Source organism: Bos mutus, chromosome 16 (assembly GCF_027580195.1).
Source record: "Bos mutus isolate GX-2022 chromosome 16, NWIPB_WYAK_1.1, whole genome shotgun sequence".
NCBI classification, from domain to species: Eukaryota; Metazoa; Chordata; class Mammalia; order Artiodactyla; family Bovidae; genus Bos; species Bos mutus.
This window is the reverse complement of record NC_091632.1, coordinates 55,917,218-55,939,884: the sequence shown is the minus strand read 5'-3', so window position 1 is coordinate 55,939,884 and position 22,667 is coordinate 55,917,218. Positions and strand designations below refer to the sequence as shown.

General features: G+C 35.1%; 1 protein-coding gene across 12 annotated transcripts in view; it reads right to left on the bottom strand.

Annotated features, from left to right (window-relative positions):
* Positions 1 to 22,667, bottom strand: part of CDC42BPA (CDC42 binding protein kinase alpha) — a 296,333-nt gene that overhangs the window by 219,396 nt on the left and 54,270 nt on the right. The gene's annotated exons all lie outside the window — the stretch shown is intronic.

Here is a 22,667-nt window from a genome sequence, read left to right as displayed (position 1 = left end):
TAACATAGTAAAGAAAATACATGATAAATCTACATCATACAACTCAACAGTGAAAAGCTGGAAGCTTTTCTTCTATTAGGAACAAGATAAGGATGCCCACTCTCACCATTTCTATTCAACATGGTATTGGAAATCCTAGCCACAGCTATCAGACAAGAAAAAGGACTCAAAATTAGGAAAAAGTGAAATTGTCACTACTTGCAGAAGACAAATTGAATACAGAAAACCCTAAAGACTCCATCAAAAAGCTAATAAAGGAATTAAGCAAAGTCACAGGATACAAAATAAATATCCATGGCATTTCTATACACTAATAGAGAACTACCAGAAAGAGAAATTAAGAAAACAATCCCATCTACAACTGCATCAGAAGAATATCTAAGAATAAATTTATTGAAGTAGGTAAAAGATCTTACATTAAAAACTATAAGACACTGATAAAAGAAACTGAAGAAGACCCTAATAAATAGAAAGCTCTTCAGTGCTCATGGATTGTAAGTATTAGTATTTTTAAAATATCCATACTACCCAAAGCAATCTACAAATTCAATGCAGTCCCTATCCAATGTCTAATGGCATTCTAGTTCACAGGACTAGAACAGATAATTCTAAGATTTGCATGGAACAACGAAGATCTGGAACACCCAAGACAAACTTGAAAAGAACAAAGCTGGAGGTATCATGGTTCCTGATATCAAACTGTACTACAAAGCTATAGTCATCAGTCATATGGTGTTGGCACAAAAACAGACACAACAATCAATGGTAAAGAACTGAGATCCCAGAAATAAACTCACACATATATAGGCAATAAATTCACAATAAAGGTGCAAAGAACTTACAATGGAGAAAGGACAATCTCTTCAGTAAATAGTATTGGGAAAACTGGACAGCCATGTGCAAAAGAATAAAATTAGACCACCACTACCTTACATCATACACAAAAAGTAAGTCAAAATAGATTGAAGAATTAAATGTTAAGACTTGAAACCATAGAATTCCTAGAAAAAAACATAGGCAATAACCTCAGTGAAATCAGCCTTAGCAATATTTTAGGGGATCTGACTCCAAAGGTAAAGGAAACAAAAGCAAAAATAACCAAATGGGACCACATCAAACTAAAAAGTTTCTAAACGGCAAAGGGAACCATCTCTAAAGTGAAAAGTCAGCCTACTGAGTAGGAGAATATATTTGCATAACACATATATATAAGGAGTTAATATTGAAATTATATAAAGAACTCATAAAACTCAATAACAAAAAAACCCAAACAACCCATTTAAAAATAAGCAGAGGAGCTAAATAGACATTTTTCCAAATAAGACATATGGCCAACAGACACATGAAAAGATGTTCAACATCACTAAATATTATAGAAATGCAAGTCAAAACCACAATGAGATATTACCTCATACCTATTAGAATGGCCATCATAAAACAGACAAAAAATAGCAAGTGCTGGAGAGAATGTGGAGAAGAGAGAACACATACACTGCTGGTGGGGTTGTAAATTGCTAGAGTCACTGTGGAAAACAGTGTGAAGACTTCTCAGAAGCTTAAAAATAGAACTACCACATTATCCAACTATTCCACTTCTGGGTATTTAGCCAAATATAAACACACTAAATCGAAAAGATCTATGCACCCCTATGTTCACTGCAACATTACTGACAATATCCAAGTTACCGACAATCAATACATACATATATACACACACATAGTGTGTATACATATATACATATATGTATATATACACATATACACAATGGAATAGTTCTCAGCCATAAAAAGAATGAAATCTTGCCACATGCAACAGGACAGATGACTCTAGAAGGTACTATGCTAAGTGAAAAAAGTCAGAAGGAAAAAGACAAATACTGTATGATTTCATTCATACATGGAATCTAAAAATACAAACAAAACTAAAGAGAAACAAACTTATCAATAAAGAGAACAGATCAGTGGTTACCAAAAAGGAAAGGGGCTGGAAAGTAGACAAAAGTGGTGAAGAGGGTCAACTATATGGTGATAGATGGTAACTAGATTTTGGGGAGGTCATCACTTGGTAGCATACGTAGATGTCAAACTATAATGTTGTACACCTGAAACTTATATATTAATAAAAATACATATTGAGGATATTTCCTGAATTCTGTGAGTCTACAAGAAAATTACTGAATTTGAAGAAGGAGATAGAGGAACCCTTAATTTATAGCTGGTTGGTCAAAAGTATGAGTGGCCTGGGACTTGCAAATGGTATTTGTAGTAGGGGCAGTCTTGTGGGATCTCTTGATAACTCCAGGAAGATAATATCAGAATTCAACTGAACTGCTGCGTGCTCAGATAGTATCCAAAGAGTTGGAGAACTGGTTGGTGTGAGAAAAAGAAAACCCACACATTTGGTGTCAGAATGTTGTAACTAAAAGAGCTTAATGAGTGTATGTATATTTTCCTTATACATTCATCTGCTAACATGGCACTGCTTTTTTTTGTATGTGGCTAGATAACTTTCACTGGTGATGTCAGTGGCCAAGAACTGCCTGCCATGTCCCTTTCCTCTAACTATTATTAAAACTTTATCTTCATCTTTGGTTTTCAGAAGTTGTAGTATTATGTAGCTGGATATATTATATGCCTAGATGTATCAATATTTATCCTGTCATGGAGTCAATGGAATTCTTGAATCTATGTACAGATTTATGTATTTAGTTGGCTCCAAAATTCTCAGCCATTATCTCTTCAAATATTGTTTCATCCCATTTTCTCTCTTTTATCTTCTTCTGGAACTATAAACACAGAATGTTAATTTTTTTACTGTGTCTATTATGAACCCTAACTCATTTTTAAACTTTTGTTCCATTTGTTTTCCTTATCATGTTTCAGCTTCAGTATTTCCTTTTGACCTATCTTCCAGTTCACTAATCCTCTCTTCATTTGCTGTGAAACCTATCAAGTTTTAATGTGAGTCACTATATGTTTCATTTCTACACTAGGGTCCAGATTACTTTAGTCCAATCTGAGATTGACTTGATCAGAACTGAGTTTCAGTTTTGTGAGGGCTTGCCTATTTCCATTTGTTCTTATACCAAACAATGTACCCTTTCAGATGTTCCAATTAAACACCTGAGCCCTCCCTCTTTAACAGAGCCCTCCCTCTTTATTGAGAACTGAACTCCAATTTCTGTTTCCCTTACCTGTAAGATTTCTGAACATGATCTTTAACTTCTCTATCTCCAGAAAACTGCTTACAAGAGAAAAGTAAAGCTGAAGGTTGGGGGTTCACCTCTCAAAAAACCTATTTCTGTGACTCTTAGTACCTTGAGTATTTAATGATTTTATAGTTCTAACACCTTCAAATAGATGAATTTATATTTTAATCAAGGTCTTTTGCTGTTTTCAGCAGAAGAGTTGGTGTGATATAAACAAGTGTGTTAGAATCAGAAGTTCTGTGCAAATTATTTCATATGTCAAATTTCTCAAAATATTTTACTGGATTTTGATTGGCATTTCACAAAATTTATAGACGAATTTAGGGAGAACTTATATCTTCAGAAATATTTTTGTTCCATATTTAGGCATGATGTATCTGTTTTTCAGGTCTTTTAAATCACATATTATAATAAGAGTTTCAAGAATTTTCTCCATGTAGATCTTATGTATTACTTGTCAGGTTAAATCCTACTTATTTTTTTGTTGTTGTTATATGAATGATATATTATTTCCTGTAGCTAAGTATTTTGAGTATAAAGGAATTCTACTGATTTCTGGAAAACAATTTTTTATAGAGTTCATCTATTTCCCCTACAGTTTTTTATACAGGTGAACTATAAATACTTACAGGTTTATCTCTTTTCTTTTAATCCCATTAACTCATCTCTATTTTCTCAATGCACTGGCCAGGAACTCCAGTAACATAAAAAATAGTGATAACCACCTTTGTCTTGTTTCTGATCTTAAATGGAATGCATGTCAAGTTTTCCACTAAAGGTTTGCTTTAGGTTTCTGGCGCATATCCTTCATCAAATTAAAGACATTCTCTTTTACTATTTTTCTGGCTTTTTAATAAACATATGTTACTCTTATGCTTTTTCTGAAATTGAACAAACCATGTATCCAACAACTTTTAAAGAATCAATTTTGGATTTTGATATCTACTCTAATATATTTCTGGCCTTATTATTTCCTTCCTTCTTTTTTACTCTGTGGTTCTTTTTCCAGTTTCTGAAGTATTTGGCTCATTAGTTACTATATTAGTTTGCTAGGGCTGCTGTAGTAAAGTATCACAGACTGAGCAGCTGTCAAACAGCAGAAATTTATCTTCTCTCACAGTTCTGGAAACTGTAAGTTCAAGATCAAGGTATCAGCAGAGCTGATTCCTCCCAAGAGTCATGAAGGAAGGATCTGTTCCAGGCCTCTCCCTTCGGCTTGAGATGGACAACTTCCCATGTCTTCATATCCTCTTCCCTCTGTCTCTGCCAACGTCCAAATTTCTTTTCTTATAAAGACACCAAATGATATTAGATTAGGGCCCACCCTACCAACCTCATTTTAACTTAGTTACCACTGAAAAGACTGTTTCCAAATACTATCACATTTTGAAGTAGTGGAGGTTAGGACTTCAATATGTCTGGGTTTTTTTTTTTTTTTTTTTTTTTTTTTTTTTTTTTTGAGTAGGTGGAGAAGGAGACATAATTCAACTGATAACAATTACCAGTTTCTTGTTTAGTTGCTAAGTCATGTCTGACTCTTTCGTAACCCCATAGACTGTAGCCTGCCAGGCTCCTCTGTCCATGGGATTTCCCAGGCAAGAATACTGGAGTGAGTTGCCATTTCATTCACTAGGGGATCTTCCCAACCCAGGGATCAAACCCACATCTCCTGCCCTGGTAGGAGGATTCTTTACCACTGAGCTGCCACGGAAGTGCCAAGAAAGATTTCAGTGCATACTGGACTACTGCTGTTTTGTTTAGTTGCTAAGCCGTGTCCATCTCTTTTGCAACCCCATGGACTGTAGCCTGCCAGGATCCTCTGTCCTTGCAGTTCTCCAGGCAAAAATACTGGAGTGAGTTGCCATTTCCTTCTCCAGGGGATGTTCCCAACGCAAGGATCTAACCCATGTCTCCTGCACTGGCAGGCAGATTTTTCACCACTGAGCCACCAGGGAAGCCCACCAGAGTTTCTTATTTCCTCGTAAATGTAAGTCTCTCTTTAAGTACTTTACAAACTGTGAAATGCAATATTTCCATTAATATCTAATTATTTTATAATTTTCCTATGATTTATGCTTGTAAGTCTGCAAACATGTTTAATTTTTTGTATCTGACTGATATTGATTGTATTTTATTAAGGTCAGAGATCATGGTCTGCATAAAGACGATTTTTTTTTTTTAAGTTACTGAGGCAACTTTTGTGGGCTTCCCAGGTGGCTCAGATGGCAAAGAATCTGCCTCCAATGCGGGAGACCTGAGTTAGATCCCTAGGTTGGGAAGATCCCCTTGAAGAGGGCATGACAACCCACTCCAGTATTCTTGCCTGGAGAATCCCCATGGGCAGAGGAGACTGGAAGTCCATGGGGTCGCAAAGAGTTGGACACGCCTGAGTGACTAAGCAGCAACAGAGGCACCTTTTGTGGCCTAGAACGTGGTAGATTTTAAGAAGGATCTTCATGTGCTAGGGAAAAAAAAGTGTATTCTCTTATGGATGGAGAACTCTATATATATCTATTAGGTTCAGCATGACAATCATGTCATTAAAATACTTTATATTTTGTCCAAATGGCAACATGGTGGACTTGGGTTACAGACACCAGATACTGAGATTAGACATAGCAACTGCAGGCTTAGTCTCTACAACTTCAGTAAATCCAGGATCCAGATCCAAGGACGTGGTAGGCCCTAGCCATGCTTTTTGGCCTGATGGTGCTGCTCAGTTTTGTAATCAGACCCTATTTTTGCCCCTCTGCAGATGAACTGTTTAGGCTCCATAATGGGGATATGAGTTCAACAGGATTTTTGAGCATTTCCTGGATAGACTCAAGCTGCCTCAGAGAGGACAGCTTGCTAAGAAAATAGATCTGTCAAAAAAATTTGTGCTACCCAGGAATAGTGGCTAAACTGTCTAAACACTAAAAGAGACATTACCAACAGAGTCCTGCGTTTCTTCCTGGGGGCCTGGGGTCACAGAAACCACTTCTGTTCAGATCTGTATTGATAACAATAGGAATGCAAACAGAGATCCCTGTTGAAAATCTACTGTGAGGTATGGGGATGGCTATGTGGGGGCCTTCCCTTTGAAACCTGGAATTTCTGGACCAAGAAAGGTCTCTGGAGGCCTCTACGACTCCCGTGTAGGCTGCAGGCCCTATTCTACCCACCAATGTGAGCACCATCTCAATGGTTCTCAGCCACCACATGATGAAAGTGAAGAGAGTCTCCTGAGGGCAGAAAGACCTATGAACCGGGTCTACTCCTTCCTACAAAGACAACAAGCACTACAGCTGCAGTTTCCACAATGTCCTTGAAGATCACAGATGATATTTACAAGAATGGCCTGCCCATAGAGGGAACCTTCCCTGTGTATGCCAACTTTCAGCAGTCCAAGCCTAAAGTTCATGTCACCAATGAAATGAAGGGAAGTCACACCACCTGCCTCCTGGAGACTGGAGAGTAGAGAATGCCACCCCCTAATGGCTGGCTATCAACCTTAGAAAACTGGACACAGTGACAACTGCTTGTTCAAATTCTCTGAGAAAAGGACTACTGTGGGATCAAATCAGATAATGGACAGATCTCATGCACTGATCAATACAGAAAAAAAGTTTAGCCTACTGCAGCCTATCCAGCCATCCTTGCACAGTTTTTGTTTTTAATATGGCAGGTTGGGTTAAGGTGATTATGGGGATGGAAATTTTCTTTTTCACTTAAGACTGAAGAGTTTAGACAGTGGCTATGAAAGACTTGGGACTTCCCAGGTGGCAGCTAGTGGTAAAGAACCCACCTGTCAATGAGGAGACACAGGTTCAATCCGGGGTTGGAAAGATTCCCTGGAGGAGGAAATGGCACCCTACTCCATGACTCTTGCCCAGAAAATTCTATGGGCAGAGGAGATTTGGTGGGCTTCAGTCCATGGGGCCACAGAGAGTTAGACATGACTGAGTGACTAAGCAGCATGAAAGACTAGACAAGGCCAATCCTGTGTATACGATTTGAACTGATCCTTTCTAGATTAAACAGAGCTCTCCTACACAGAAAATAACTCCAAATCCTGGCTACATCTTAGCCTCATCTCCTTACTGCTACATCTCCTTACTGCTGACAAGGCAGAGCGCCCTTTAAATTTCCTAATAAGGACTTTCACAGAGACTAGTTCTACACAGAGCCTGCTGCCCTAAAGCCTGCTACAACCAACCTCCAACCCTCCCCCCACCAGAACATCTCCAGGGAGCAGAACTCACTGAGAACCTGAAGCGTTTAAATGGAATATAGAATTCCTAACAAGAATTTAAAACCCTACGTTTACTATCTCTTTCCAAGTAGTTATTTTCTAGGTTTGGAATAAGTTAAGAGGAGAAGTGGTACACAGCCCTTTAAGTGAAGAAAGCCATTTTTTCTTGGGAAAACTGTTGAACTTCCAGTGTTATATACCCTCTGTTTTCTGTAGCATGATTCTTTTTTCCTAACAGAAACTTTATTTGTAAAGTTTTTACAAAGACTTTATTTGTAAAGACTTTCCTGGTGGCTCAGATGGTAAAGCGTTTGCCTACAATGCAGGAGACCCGGGTTCAAAACCTGGGTCAGGAGGATCCCCTAGAGAAGGAAATGGCAACCCACTCCAGTACTCTTGCCTGGAAAATCCCATGGACAGAGGATCCTGGAGCTACAGACCATGGGGTTGCAAAGAGTCAGACACGACTGAGCAACTTCACTTCACTTCACTTGGGCTGATCATAGTATGAGCAATTCTAACAGTGGCTAGAACTGCTGTGCTAGTTGCAGAGTATACATTCTAACCAGTTCAGTTCAGTCACTCAGCCGTGTCCGAGTCTTTGAGACCCCATGGACTGCAGCATGCCAGGCTTCCTTGTCCATCACCACCTCCTGGAGCTTGCTCAAAGTAATGTCAATCGAGTCAGTGATGCCATCCAACCATCTCATCCTCTGTTGTCCCCTTCTCCTCCTGCTTTCAATCTTGCCCAGCATCAGCGTCTTTTCCAATGTGTCAGTTCTTTGCACCAGGTAGCCAAAATATTGGAGCTTCAGCTTCAGCATCAGTCCTTCCATAGAGCATTCAGGACTGATTTCCTTTCGGATTGACTGGTTTGATCTCCTTGCAGTCCAAGGGACTCTCAAGAGTCTTCACCAACACCACAGTTCAAAAGCATCAATTCTTCAGTGCTCAACTTTCTTTATGGTCCAACTCTCACATCCATACATGACTACTGGAAAAACCACAGCTTTGACTAGATGGACCTCTGTTGCCAAAGTAATGTCTCTGCTTTTTAATATGCTGCCTAGGTTGGTCATAGCTTTCCTCCCAAGGAGCAAGCATCTTTTAATTTCATGGCTGCAGTCACCATCTGCAGTGATTTTAGATCCCCCAAAATTAAAGTCTCTCACTGTTTCCATTGTTACCCCATCTATCTGCCATGAAGTGATGGGACCAGATGCCATGATCTTAGTTTTATGAAAGCTGAATTTTGAATGTTGGGTTTTAGGCCGTTTTTTTACTCTCCTCTTTCACTTTCATCAAGAAAGCAAAGTTCCTCTTTGCTTTCTGACACAAGAATGGTGTCATCTACATCTCTGAGGTTATTGATATTTCTCCTGGCAATCTTGATTGCAGCTTGTGCTTCATCCAGCCTGGCATTTTGCATGATGTATTCTGCATAGAAGTTAAATAAGCCAGATGACGATATACAGACATACTCCTTTCCCAATTTGGAACCAGTCCGTTGTTCCATGTCCCATTATAACTGTTGCTTCTTGACGTGCATACAAATTTCTCAGGAGGCAGGTAAGGTGGTCTGGTATTCCCATCTCTTTAAGAATTTTCCACAGTTTGTTGTGATCTACACAGTCAAAGGCTTTATAGCATAGTCAATGAAGCAGAAGTAGATTTTTTTTCTGGAATTCTCTCGCCTTTTCTATGATACAATGGATGTTGGCAATTTAATCACTTGTTCCTCTGCCTTTTCTAAATCCAGCTTGAACATCTGGAAGTTCTCAGCTGACAACAGAAATAGCTTCAAATAGCACTTCCCTGGTGGCGCAGTAGATACGAATCCACCTGCCAATGCAAGGGACACAGGTTTGAACCCTGGTATGAGAAGATTCCACGTGCCACGGAGCAACTAAGCCCACGAGCCAGAACGACTGAGCCTGCGCTCTAGAGCCTGCTTGCTGCAATTACTGCAACCCACATACCTACGGCCTGTGCTCCCCAACAAGAGAAGCTACCACAATGAGAAGCCCATGCACCACAACAAAGAGCAGGCCCCATTCGCCACAAGTAGGTAAAGCCTGAGCAAAGCAGTGAAGACCTAGGACAGCCAAAAATAAATAAATAAATAAGTAAAATTAGCTTTTAAAAAAGAAATGTGTGTGTACTTCCTCCCTCATTCATGTCCAACTCTTTGCGACCGAAGGAGCACCCCCCAGGCTCCTCTGTCCCTGGGGTTTCTCCAGGCAAGAATACTGGAGTGGGTTGCCAAAACTGAAAACAAAACTAGGTGTTGCCCACTAGATACAGATTTAACTGACCTGTAACCCCTTTGTGAAACTAGTTTGGGAGAAAACAGTTTTTACCATTTTTTAAAATCACTGCTCTGTCAAATATTTAAACACAGAATGGAATAACTATGTCATTAAAGAGTTCCACCTTCAAATAATAAATACTTCTAAGTCTTGATTTTTTTACATGCTTGACAATTTTTGACGAGAGTTAAAAGCTCTAAAACTATTGAAAGTTCTTATATTCCCCTTTGCAAATTCTATCAGTTGTTACTTTACACATTTTAAAGCTAATTTGTTAGATAAACATATATTCTATGATTATTATAGCTTTTTTCATTATTATATAACATTTGTAATTGATTATAAAATACATAAAGAAAATAAAGGTAGAGTTCAACACAATTATAAAGTGAACAAAACAGAACCAAAACTAAGATTAAGAAACAGAACCCTGGGGCAACCTTGAAATCCCTGACATGTTTCACCTGACCACAATTTCTGCTTTCCCAGTAGAGATAACCAATACCCTGACATATGTGATAAAAGCAAATTATATGCATTTTTTCCCTGTTGTCTCCTTCACTCAGTATACTGTCAAGAGTTCAGAAACAAGATTGTTCTAGCCTCATAGAAGGAACTGGGCAGTGGTCCCTCTTTTTCTATTATCTGAGGAAATTTAAATTTAGAATTGCTTCTTCCTTGTCCCTCTTTTTCTATTATCTGAGGAAATTTAAATTTAGAATTGCTTCTTCCTTAAATGATTCACAGAACCTGCAAATTAATTCATCTCAATCTGGAAGAATTTTTTAATGACTTTTAAAATAGATTACATACACACATTTCAAAAATTAAAACAACATAAAAAGGTTTCCAGTTAGAAGTGTCACTCACACTTCTGTCTACCCCATTCCCTCTTGTCCCTTTAAAATGACACTTTATGAAAACACAAGTATGAATCATAATATTTCTACCTCTTTTTAACAAAAGATAGTATTCTAAAGACATTGTCCTACACCTGATTTTTTCCCTTCACAATGTATCCTATAGATTTCTCCATAGAAGCATAGTGAACTTTTTCTTTACTGCAGCTACACAGCATTCCATAGGTAGACAGACCACAGCTTAGTCAATCCATTGATGGGTACTTTGTATTACATTTATTTTACTTTTATACTTGAACACTTGATCCATTTGTACTTTCTCCTAATATATGGTATGAATTTTAACTGGATCCACAAATGGACTTTTCCAACTGGCGATCCAGTTGTCTCAAGACCATTTACTGTGAATTCTATCTCTTTTGTACTAATGGGAGATCCTGTCTTTAGTAAATTTTAAATTCCTTTATGTAACTGACCCCATTTCTGGACTTCTTATTCATGTGTTATTTGTTGAGGCTTTATAACATGTTTCAATTATATAATGGGTCTGTCATCACTCTACTTTTTAAGAGTTCTTCTGATGATTCTTAATTATATTCCTAAACGTAGAGTCAGCCTGTCTAATAATTAGCATATATATTAGTTATTTAATCTATAATTAATTTAGAAAGAATTAACACTTTTAAGATGTGCATTTTTTTCTTCCATTATCTTTCAACTATGGTTGTTTATACATATGAAAACTCAAGACTTCTGTCTAATTATTATCTCTTTAATTTACAGTAGCTTTCAGTTATTATCTTGGGTTTCTAAGATATATAATAATATCATATTGGCAAATTAGAATTTTAACCCTTTCCAGTTCTTATACCTGATTAATATACTTTTTGGCAGGAATTATGTGCATGTTTTTCTGGGTCACTGCAATTCACTTCTGTCTGGCTCTAATTCTCAGCAATTTATTTGATGCTACTCTCTGGCTATGTACTAACATAAAAGAAGAAAGAAAGCAAAGTTATCAGTAAGAAGGAAACAGACATTGATGTTTCTGTGATAAGTAAGAATATTGTGACACTTTTTCAAACACACTAACTTCTTGGAATGGGGAAAAAAGATCCATAATAAAGGGCAATCACTTACAAAATAATACAGAGATGTGTGGTAAAAGAGTCAACAGAGAAATCATAAATAATAAATCACTAAAAAATACTCTAGAAACTCAAAGGAAGGATCAATAGAATACTGATGAGACAAGGAGAAAACAAACAACAAATGACATAGCTAAATCTATTACATTTATAAATATATTAATTAAAAATTGTCTAAAACAGGCTTCACAAGCTGTGGCTTGTGAATATGACACAATACTTGTTTTATAAATAAAACTCTCTTTGAACACAACCAAATCCATTCATTTACAAATTGTCAAGGGCTACTTTCACACTACAGAGACAGAATAGAGCAGCTGCCACACAAACCACATGGTCTTCCTTCAAGATCTAAATATTTACGGTCTGGCACTTTACTGAAAAAGTCTGCTGACCATGGTCTAAACAGTGCGGAGATTATCATAGTGTATAAGGAAGGCAAAACCTAACTATATGGCATGCCTGAGACATTCCCTTTAAATGCAAATGCGAAAAGAAAAAGGCTATATTTATGTGAAACAAATTAGACTACAACACAAGGAATATTACCTTATCTAAAGTAAACATTCCATAATGCTAAAAGGGTTGGTATATCAGGAAGACATAAAAATGGAAAAAGTGTATACCCCCTTAAGAATTCCAAAACGTATAAAATAAATAGTAATAAATTACAGGAGGAGGAACAGGCATACTCACAATTATATTTGGAGACGTTAATACCCCTCCCTCAAAAACACTGAACAAATCTCAACAAATTATGGAAGATCTAATGACAACATCAACCATCTTGACCCAACTGACATTTATAAAGACTAAAAGCAACAAATGTAGACTAAAAACTAATTTCAAGTACTCATGGAGTGTTCATGAAGACAAGCCATATTCCGATCATATGGCAAATTTCAATAAACCTTAAAACTTTTGAAAAATTAAGAGTGTGATGTCTGATGGAAAAAAAAAATGAATTTAAGTCAATTACTCATGGAGTGTTCATGAAGACAAGCCATATTCCGATCATATGGCAAATTTCAATAAACCTTAAAACTTTTGAAAAATTAAGAGTGTGATGTCTGATGGAAAAAAAAATGAATTTAAGTCAATAACAGTAAAAGAGTTCACAAAGTTCAAAAATTACCAAAAGTAAATGATGCAAATAATGACTTATCAAAGAAGACATCAAAATTAAACAGTATTTTGATATGAATGACAGTGAAAATATAACATCAATATCTATAGGATACACCTAACTCTACGTAAAGGGAAATTTATAGCTTTAATGCTTAAACTGGAATGGAAAAGAATCAAAGAGATCAAAGATCTCTAATTCTGTCTAGAGAAGCATATAGAAGATGAACAAATTAAATCCAGAGAAATTAAAAGGAAAGAAATAACAAAGATTTTTAAAATGCTAAAAAAAAAAAAAAAGGTTTAAGTTAAAAAGAGACAAGTGAGTAAAAGTCGCTCAGTTGTGTCCAACTCTTTGAGACCCCATGGACTCTTCAGTCCGTGGAATTCTCCAGACAAGAATACTGGGGTGGGTAGCCGTTCCCTTCTCCAGGTCTCTAGCATTGCAGGCAGATTCTTTACCAGCTGAGCCATCAGGGAAGCCCAAAAAGAGACAAAAATATAGACAATTAACAAAGCCAAAGTAGCTTTGTTCAATTATTAACAACACTGAAAAACTTCTACATGACTGATCAAGAGAAATAAAACATGAATTATAAATATATGCAGTAAAAGAGAGAATATCATCTTGTATTCCACAGACATCAAGAAATAACAGATATTATGAACAACCTTATACATTCAAAAATTTAAAAGAATTACCCAAATTCTATGAAACACAAAACTTACTGACGGCGACAAAAGATGAAATAGAAAATCTTGCTAACTTTATAAGCATCAAGAAGTTAAATTAGTAGGATTAAATGCCCCACAAAGAAATACCCAAGTCCAGATAGTGTCACTGGTAAATTTTAAAGAAAAATAAATACATAAATAAATAAACACATATTTTTTCTGAAAAAGAGAAAACACTCCCCAATTCGTAAGTCCAGCATAACCTGATGTCAATATTTGACACAGACATGATTTAAAACAAGAAAATTATAGGTCAACATTTGGCTCAGACAGTAAAGAATCTGCTGCTATAAACAGTCATGTGCAAGAGGAACTGGGTTCGATTCCTGGGTTGGAAAGATCCCCTGGAGAAGGAAATAGTAACCCACTCCAGTATTGTTGCCTGGAGAATTCCATGGACAAAGGAGCCTGATGAGTTACAGTCCATGGGGTTGCAAAGAGTTGGACACAACCGAGCAACTTTCACTTTCACTTTATTTCCCCTGAATATAGACATGTAAACAGTTAAGAAAATATCAAGGAACTGAATAAATCAATTATCTCAAAAGGACAGTAGTGAAAGTGAAAGTCACTCAGTCGTGTCCGACTCTCTGTGACCCCAGGGACTATACAGTCCATGGAATTCTCCAGGCCAGAATACTGGAGTGGGTAACTGTTCCCTTCTCCAGGGGATCTTTCCAACCCAGAGATCGAACCCAGGTCTCCCAGGCGGATTCTTTACTAGCTGAGGCACAGGGAAGCCACAAAGGACAGTAAGTCATGACCAAATGGAGCTTATCCTAGGGAGTAATTTAATATTTGAAAATCAATCTACATAACATCAAAGGCATAATTCATGAAAGAAATAATTGATAAGTTGGGCTTCATTTAAAAACTTCTGCTCTGTGAAGGACACTGTCAAAAGCATAAGAAACAAGCCTTGCGAAAAAAATATTTGCAAAAGATATCTGATGAAGGATTATTATCTAAAATGTAGCATAAAAAAATCTCTTAAAGTTCCACAATAAGAAAATAAACCATCCTGTTAAAAGATTAAAGATCTTAATATATGCTTTACCAAAGAAGATATACAGATGATAAATAAGCACATGAAAAGATGCTCAACATCCTCTGCTGCTGCTAAGTCGCTTCAGTCGTCTCCGACTCTGTGCGACCCCATAGACGGCAGCCCACCAGGCTCCCCCATCCCTGGGATTCTCCAGGCAAGAACAATGGAGTGGGTTGCCAAACATCCTCTAGGGAACTACAAATTAAAACAATAAGATGCCACTACACATCCATTAGAATGACCAAAATTCAAAATACTGACAACTGCTAAATGATGGTAAGCATGTGGAGCGACAGGAACTCTCAATCACTGCTGGTGGGAATGCAAAATGGTACAGCCACTTTGGTTGACTGTTTGGTGCTTTCTTACAAAACTTAAATAATGCTCTTAAACATATGATTCAGCAATTCTGTTTCTTGGTATTTAGGCAAACGAACTGAAAGTTGATGTCCACACAACAACTTGCACATGACTGTTTATAGCAGCTTTGTTCATAATTACCAAAACTTGGTAAAAAACAACGATGTCCTTCAGTAGGTGAAAGGATAAATAAGCAGTGGTACATTCAAACAATGAAATATTCCCTGGTGCTAAAAAGAAAGGCGCCATCGAGCAATATATAGACACAAAGGAAACTTAAAATGACTATTATTACATGGAAGAAGCCAATCTGAAAAAGCTATATACTGTATAATTTCAAGTTTATGACATTTGGGAAAAGGCAAAACTATGAAGGCAGGAAACAGATCAGTGGTGATCAGAGGTTAGGAGCGGGAAGAGATGGATAGGCAGAGCACAGAGGATTTTTAAGGCAGTGAAAAACTATTATGTATTATACTAAAATGTTGGATAAATGTAACTATACATTTTTCTAATGTATAACACCAAAAGTGAAGCCTAATGTAAACTATAGACTATACCTTATGATATGTCCATGTAGATTCAACAGTTATAATAAATATATCATTCTTGTGTGGTAGGCTGATAACGAGAGAGGCTGCACATGTGCAAGGGAAAGGAGTATACAAAGAATTTTTGTACTTTGTGCTCAGTCTTGCCATGGACCTAAAACTACTCTAAAAAAACAAAGCCTATTTTAAAAATCCATCAAATTAATCCACCAAATTAACAGAATAAAAGAGTAAATCCGCATGACTACTAAATCCTCAGCAAACTAATAATAGAAGTTAATTTCTTTAATCAGATAAAGGGTACCTTCAAAAACACATATAATTAACATCATACTTACTAGTCAAACACTAAATCCTATCTCCTTGAATTCAGAAATAAGTATGACCATGTACCCTCAAGATACCCATTCAACATTATATTAGAGGTCTGAATTAGTATAATAAGTCAAAATAGAGAAATAGAACACAAACTCTGGAAAGTGAAAAGGATACTATTCCTATTCTCAGATAATATGGCTGTTTGCAGGGAACAACTAAGAAAGTAGCAACCAAAAAAACCAAAAAACTATTTAAAAAATAATAAATGAATTTAGAAAATAAAGTCAGATACAAAAATGAGTGGTATATCTACACACTAAGAGCATACTATGTGAAATATAAATTTTTAAATATCATTTACATTAGCATCAAAAAACATAAAAATTTTAGCAATAAATTTAACAAATTATAAACAAGATCTATACACAAAAATTACAAAATACTCTTTAAAAAAGTTAAAAGACAAAGAAAACTGCCATGATCATGGACTAACTAGTAGACTCAAGATTAAGATGTCAGTCCTCTCAATATTAATCTACAAATTGAATGTAAACTCAATTTCAATACCAGTAAGTTTTTATGGAAACTGACACACTGATTTCTAACATTTATATAATAATGGAAAAGTCCTCAGTTAAAACAAACACTCAACTTTACAGTATAAACCTACAAATCAAGATTGTGTGGTACTGACTTAAGGATAGAAAAAGATATTGATGAAGTAGAATAGAAAGAGGAAAATCAGATCAACATTCTTATGGTCAACTGACATTTTTGACAAAGGAACTGAAGTAATTCATTGAGGAGAAACAGCCTTTTCAACAAATGGTGCTGAAACAACTGCCATGTGCCATGTGGATAGCCACATGGAAAAAAATTAACCTCGATCCTTATCTCATATCAGACCTGAATTAATCTGAAATGAATCACCAATCTAAACATAAGAGCTAAAACTACAATGGTTTTAGGGAAAGACATACGTAAATATCTCTGTGACCTGGATATAAATAAGGATTTATTACAAAGAACACAGGAAAAAAATAACCATAAAGGAAAAAAATTGATAAAATTAAACCTAACTTCTGCTCATCAAAAGACATTTTTAAGAAAATTAACAGGAAATTTATGCAGCCTTTGAGAAAATACTGACAAAATATTTATCTGACAAAAGACATTTATAAATATAAAATATAAAGAATTCTTACAACTTAATGACACAAATACCTCATTTTTTTCACTGAACAAAATATCTGAACATATACTTCACAAAGGAAGATATAACACAAAAATTCATCATTCTGTTTTTATATAACACAAATCCACATAACAATGCAATTTACCCATAAGACACTATTACACATCCATTAGAATGACTAAAATTTAAAAGACTAACGACAACAACAAAAAATACTGGTGAGAACACAGAACTGATAGGAATATAAAATGGTACAACCCTATTAGAAAAAAAATGTGGTAGTTTCTTTTCAATTTAAATATGCATCTACTACTTAACACAGCAGTTCCAATCCATTATTTATCCAAGAAAAATGAATACACAGTTCTGTAAAACTTGTACACGAATATTCACTTCAGTTTTAATCCTAACAACCAAAAATGAGAAACTATGCAATTGTTTATCAATAGAAGAATAAACTATGGTATACTAAAAAAGCAGTGCACTAATCAGCAGTAAAAAGTATTACTACATTTGATCACAAGAATGAATCTCACAGACATGATTCTGAGCAAAGGAAGCCAGACACAAAAGATTATATATGGTATGATTTTCATTTACATGAAATTTTCAAATGGTCAACACTAATGCATGGTTAAAATTCAGAACAGTGGTTGCCACTTGACAGAAGTTACGGGAAACTAACAGGAAATGGAACTTCTTAGAGTGACAGAAACATTCTGTATCTTGAGAAAGGGGAATCCATTTGTCAAAACTCATAGAATTGTACATAATACAACTAGTGTATTTCAACACATATAAAATTTACCTCCAAAGATATAAACAAACAACCAAAAGAAACTGCACTCCTAGTCTAGATGGCTTCACTACAGAATACTTTCAAACATATAAAGAAATAGCAATAATCTTAAACAAACTCAGAAAATTGATAATATGTGAATAACTCCCAAATTGTCTTAAGAGATATGCATAATTTTTAAAATATAAGGAAATTAAAAGATAGATAAATTAAAGGCCAATCTTTTTCATGCACATAACAAAAAATGGAAAACAAAATATTAGCAAATCAAAACCAACAATATACTAAAAGAATGCATCAGGAACAACCAGATTTATATAGCAATCCACTATTGGTATATTTAAAAATTAATCAATATTACTTCCACATTAACCAAATATAGAAGTTAAATCAGGAATCAAAACAGATACAGAAAACCTTTTGACAAAAGTTAACTCTAATGCATGGTAAAAGCTTTCAACAGACTAGAATTGCAAGGAAAACTTCCTTCACCTAAAAAAGAGTACATCCTTAACCTAAAAAGAGTAACAATTAAAAAAAAAAAAAGCTGCAGCAAACTTCATACTTACCCCTGAATTACAAACCACACAAAAATTTATTTTCAACAACTGAATTCAATGTTTTAAGCAAAAATATTCTCTATTGCAATAATACGTAAAAAGAAATGAAAGGAAAAATGAAAGAAAGAAAACAGCTGTCATTATTTGGAAATGGTATGACTATGCACATGAAACTTTTTTTTAATTTATAAATACACTAGGCTTAGTTAATACATCAAGATATTTAAATACAAGATCAATACACAAAAATTAATTGTAGTTCTAGTCTAGCAGCAGTTATAGGTTCATCAATAAACATCAAAGACCCAAAAATAAATTTAATGAAACACGAACAAAAATTCTACATTAAAAACTATTAAAAATTAATAAAAGTATCACACATAACACCTGACCAACAGAAGTTCCTTTGCAGTCAAATGTAGAAAAGTAGTCTTTAAATAAATGATGCTGTGAAATCCACAAAGAATAAAATGAACCTTGACTATACCTCACAAGACACAAAATAATGCCAGATGGATCATAGACCTAAATGAAAAAGATTTTTTATAGATTATATAACAGGAAACATCTTCATGACTTTCAGGGTAGAAAAAATTTAACAAATACAAAAAAACACTAATCATAAAGAAAAGCTTAATTAAATGGATTTCACCAAAATTAAAATCTTTCCTTCAATAAAAGCATCTATACAGAGAAAAGTCAAGCCACAGACAGGAAGAGATTTTGTTTAATACATGAGCATGCGTGCGCACATGTGCACGCGTGCACACACACACACACACACACACACACACACACACACCCCTCTAACAAAGAACTTGTATCCAGAATATATAAGTATAACAAATATATAAGTATAACAAATATATAAGTATAACAAATATATAAGTATAACAAAGAACTTGTATCCAGAATATATATCCAGAATATATAAGAATAATAAGTCACCTGTTCCCACTCCCCCAGGCCCCAAATGTGCACTTTATGAAAAAGGATGTCCAAGTTACATGAAGTAATATGAAAATAGGCTCAACTTTAAATGTTATCAGGAAATATAAAATGAAATCACAATCAATACCACTACTCATCCACCAAAAAAATGTCTAAAGTCTAAAAATTGACCCAACTGCTGGTGAGGCTGTGAAGCAACTGGGACCTTCACACATTGTTGGCGGGAGTATAATCTGACCTAACCAACTGGGATATTATTTGGCACTACCAACTAAATCTAAATATGCCTACCATGTGACCCAAATTCTACTAGGGTTATAGCAAACAGAGATGAATGCTTCTGTCTCCCAAAAAACATGTATATGAACATCCATAACAACATTAATAACAATGGTCAAAAATAAATTTGAGTACTTGTAGTATATTCATTAGAGAAGGCAATGGCACCCCACTCCAGTACTCTTGCCTGGAAAATCCCATGGACGGAGGAGCCTGGTAGGCTGCAGTCCATGGGGTCACTAAGAGTCAGACACAACTGAGCGACTTCATTTTGACGCACTGGAGGAGGAAATGGCAACCCACTCCATTGTTCTTGCCTGGAGAATCCCATGGACAGAGGAGCCTGGTGGGTTGCAGTCCATGGGGTTGCACAGAGTCAGACACGACTGAAGCGACTTAGCAGCAGCAGCAGCAGTATATTCATACAGAGGAATATTGTGGATCAATAAAAAACAAAAGTGAATTATATAAGCATAATACTGAGCAAAAGAAGCCAGAAACGAAAGAAATATATATATACATTATATAATTCCACTAGTATAGCATTCAAAAACAGGCAAAATAAACCTATAATTATAGAAGTCAGAATAGATGGTTACTGAGAAGGTGGTTATTCACAGAGATGCGGGAATAGAAGCCTATTTTGATCAACATAAAGGTTACAGAAGTTCATGCAAATGTACAAATTCACTGAGCTAAGTATGTATATAACACAAATTTGTTAATACCTCAAAATAAATGTATTTTCAGAAAAAAAATGGCAGATAATTTATCTCAGCAGACCTGGCAAAATATTACTAAAGGACATTTTTAAGTCAAAAGGAAATGCCAATCAAAAACAAATATATAAATATAAATAAATATGTGAATGCGAAGAGTAAAAAACTGTAAATACATGGGTAAATCTAAAATGAAGAGGGACAGTATAATCATATTTTGGGGGGTTTCAAATACATGTAGAGCTAAAAGACAATAATGACAAAAAATAAAAAAATGGGAAATGGCAAAATATTGGATTGGCCAAAAGTTCATTCAGGTTTTTTTGTGAGATGTTCTGGAAAAACCCAAACAAACTTTTGGCCACTCAATACAAATTTACTAAGAACAGAAGAAGCAATCTCAGGAAACCAATAAAAGAAGGTGCAGCTAAGAAATTAATAGAAGGGGGAAAGAATAATTTAAAATACTCAGTTAACCCAAGAATTGAAAGATAATACTAAATGTGCAAGACAAATAGAAAACAAATAAGAATAATGTAATTATATTTAAATGCCAACTGACTATACTCCAATTAAAGATAAGAAATTTATCAGACCAAATTAAAAACCAAAAACTATATTTTATTAAATGGTAAACATGCACGGTTATAGAAAACTAAAACTAAAAGGGTGGAATAAGATGTTTAATGTAGAAGACTAATAAAAAGAGCTGGAATCATTCAACTAATATCAGATGAAGTAAAGTTTAACTTTATTACTTAGAGATAACAGGTATCATTACATCCTGATAAAAGAGTTAATAACTAGGAAGATATAATAATGTTTATCTGCTATCGGTGAAAACTGAAAGAAATAAAATAAAAAAGAAATAAGCAAATCCTCTCTCAGGAAATGAAGCAACAAGCAGGAAAAACACTAAGGATATGGAAGATTTAAACAAGATTAATATCTTTCACCTGATATTTATAGAACACCAGACAGCAAATTTCAAAGATGTGAAGGTACACAGTGCATACTCCCTGACTGCTCTAGAATTAAATTATCACTCAGAAGCAAAAATATAACTAAAATGCACCAAGTAGAGACTGAGAAATAAACTTCTAAAATCAAAGATTAAAAAAAAAATCCACTAGAGAAATCTGTAATCACATTGGAAATTACACTGTATTTTAAGGAAAATTATAATGAAAATATGACACATCAAAACTTGGCTATAGCTAAAGTTGCTTAGAGGAAAAAGTATAGAAAAGAGCTAGAAATTAATGCTCTATCTCCACAAGTTAGAAAAAGAACAGCAAGTTAAAACCAAAGACAGAGAATATTTTAAGAGCAAAAACTAATGAAACAGAAAACAAATCTAGTATAGGAAAATTCAAAGGGCAAAAGTTAATTCACTGAAAAAAATAACAGAACTGATAAACCTCAAAGCATAACAAATGAAAAAAATGAGAAGTGCTAATGACCAATTCAGTAATAAATTTGAAAAATTAGGTGACATGGATGAACCTAGCAAAACTGACACACCTATGCAGGAAATCCGCATAGTCCAATTCAATTTTTTTAAATGAATACATAATTTGAAACTCTCTCTACAGGAACCTCCAGGCTCAAATGGCTTCACCAATGAAATCTTCTAAGCATTTAAGGAAGAAATAATATTCTTCTCAAACTCTTCTATGGAACAATAAAAGAGGAAACACCTCCTTCTTTTTATGAGGCCAGTATAACCAAGATACCAAAATCTGATCAGGATGTGGTAAGCAGGAAAATGTCAGGCCAATTCCTGTTAAAGATCCAAAACACACACACTAATAGTAAACCAAGTCCAGCAGTAAATTAAAAGGATAATATATCCCAACAAAGCTGGCTTATTTTAGAAATGCAAAGTTAGTTTCACATTTGAAAATACATCAATGTAACTCAACTAATTAAGGAGAAAAGCCATGTCTCGAAAGATGCTGATAAAGCACTGATTAAAAGCCAACACAATTCATGATTTTAAAAGTACAATTAGCTAGGTTGCTGAGTATGAAGTCAATAAACAAGATTCAATTGTAGTTCTAACTACTAGTAAAAACAATTAGAAAATAAAACTTAAACAATCTAATTAAAACAGCATGAAGAATATAACATACCTAGGACTAAATCTGCTGAAAAACGCATAAATTATCTCTACTGAATGAAAACTACAAATAATTCATGGGTTAAATTTATAAAGCCCTAAATAAATGAAGGAACATACTATGTTCATGGATTGGTTGACTCAA